Source organism: Euleptes europaea, chromosome 8 (assembly GCF_029931775.1).
Source record: "Euleptes europaea isolate rEulEur1 chromosome 8, rEulEur1.hap1, whole genome shotgun sequence".
In the NCBI taxonomy this organism is placed as follows: domain Eukaryota; kingdom Metazoa; phylum Chordata; class Lepidosauria; order Squamata; family Sphaerodactylidae; genus Euleptes; species Euleptes europaea.
In genome coordinates, this window is record NC_079319.1 from 3,947,023 (window position 1) to 3,949,185 (window position 2,163).

The window sequence follows — 2,163 nt, forward strand, 5'->3', positions numbered from 1 at the left end:
CCCATCGAAGTCAGTATTGTCTACTCAGATTGGCATTGGCTGTTCAGGGTCTCAGGCAGAGGTCTTTCACATCACCAACTTGCCTGGTCCCTTTAACTGGAGATGCCAGGGATTGAACCTGGGACCTTCTGCATGCCAAGCAGATGCTCTGCCACTGAGCCACAACCCCACCCAGTACTCACATATGCCCTCCCCCTCACCAAGCCCTTTTCATGCATGGACCAGTCCATGGATACATGGACCATGTAAGGGCCAGTTGTTTACTAAGTGGTAGTGATGGAAAAACACTTTGTGCATGTTCAAGAGCATATGTGAAATAGTTTCAATACAGCTCTTCCCACAGGGACAATTCCTTGCTGAGTGGGGTAGATTTTGAAATGTCCCGTACAAAATTGAAGATGGCAAGACATTAAATCTCGCAAGCCTCTGCTTTGCTGCAGAACTTGCAGAAGGGAGAAACATGAGGAGATTCCCAAGTTAAGAGGACAGCAGGTTTTATTTGCTGCAGTATTATGATTCTGGTGTTCAATCTCCCAAAAATTTGCATTTTATCAATTGGAATGCCTCTGTGGCTGAGAGCGTAAAGGACAAATCGAGACACAGACCAACTGATCTCATTTTCTCTTCAACATATCCCCCAAACCCCACAGAGTTTCCTTCAGCTTCTCACCAACAAACGTCACAGGGAGGTCGCAGGTCGGCGAGGTGCAAAGATCATGAAAAGAGTGAAAATGAACCTCACCAATCAATCACCTATCCGCAGAATCCAAAGTGCTCTGATTCAAGGTGTTTTAATACACACAAACACACACAGGATGATTATTTGGTTGTTGATCGGTTTGGGAATATATAAATGGTTTTCTGTTACTTAACCACAGTGATTCATACTTGAAAACAAGCTGTCTGCCGGAGAAGATCTTCTCCCAGATGAGAACGGCAATACATTATTTGGGGAACCCTGGGCTATTTGTGGTTGTACTCACCAGTACTGAGTACCAGCACCTGGAGGTTGGCAACCCTGGTAGGGGTTCAGAACCTCACCCAGCCCAGGGCTGAGCCATGGCAATGAAAATAGGTCCTGGGGTGAAACACTGGTGAGATTCAGGTAAGGCTAAACTGGGCAGCAGAGGTCTTTCACATCACCTACTTGCCTGGTCCCTTTAACTGGAGATGCCAGGGATTGAACCTGGGACCTTCTGCATTCCAAGCAGATGCTCTACCACTGAACCACAGCCTCTTTCCCTTCTGGAAAGAAGTCCTCTGAAGATAGCTAACATAACAAGATTGCAGTGAATGACTGTGGGAAGAGGGCAAGGACTTGTTCTCTGCTCTTCCAGAGAGCAAGGCTTGATCTAACAGCTTATGTTACAGCAGCTTTGTTTTGGTTGGCCATCTGGAGAAGCTTCCTGAGAACAGTTTAAAAATGAAACCAATTACCTGGGGGAGGAATGTTCTCTCTTGCTGGAGGTGTCCAAGCAGGTGCCGGATGGCCATATGTCTGAATTATTCTGGCTTTGGATTTTCTCCATTGAGCAGACTCTAGGATACCAGCACAAGAGCCCGCGTGAGAGCCAGGGTGGTATAGTGGTTGAGCGGTGGACTCTAATATGGAGAACAGGGTTTGATTCCCCACTCCTCCACATGAGCAGCAGACTCTAATCTGGTGAACCAGAGGTTGGGAAACTCTAAGAGAAGTGTGATTAGTCCAAGGTCACCTAGCTGGCTACTTGTGTAGGAGTGGGGAAACCAACCCAGTTCCCCAGATTAGAGTCTGCCGCTCTTAACCACTACACCACGCTGGCTCTCAAGCGTTCCCTGTGTTCACAGTTCATAGGATCCAACCTATGGGGAGGGGCTGTGGCTCAGTGGTAGAGCATCTGCTTGGCATGCAGATGGTCCCAGGTTCAATCCCAGGCAGCTCCTAAGTGATGTGAAAGACCTCCGCCTGAGACCCTGGAGAGCTGCTGCCTTAGGGCTGTCGATTCGGTTCGTCCGAACTGAAAAAACAGCCAAATTTTCTGCAATTCGGGGGTTTTCAGTTTGGATGGAACAGAACTGAAAAAAGACGGGAAAATGACACCCCGAATTCAGCAAATTTGGGGCGATCACTGCATAAATTTGGCAGGTTCGGCGTTCCCGAACCTGCCTTTTCCCGCCTTTAAA

At 47.9% G+C, this 2,163-nt stretch overlaps 1 non-coding gene across 1 annotated transcript; it reads right to left on the bottom strand.

The window, feature by feature from the left end:
* Positions 1-1,165: 1,165 nt before the first annotated feature.
* On the bottom strand, positions 1,166-1,234 carry TRNAS-GGA (transfer RNA serine (anticodon GGA)). Its single transcript has one exon. It is a non-coding gene; the product is annotated as a tRNA-Ser (tRNA).
* Between the last annotated feature and the right edge of the window lie 929 nt (positions 1,235-2,163).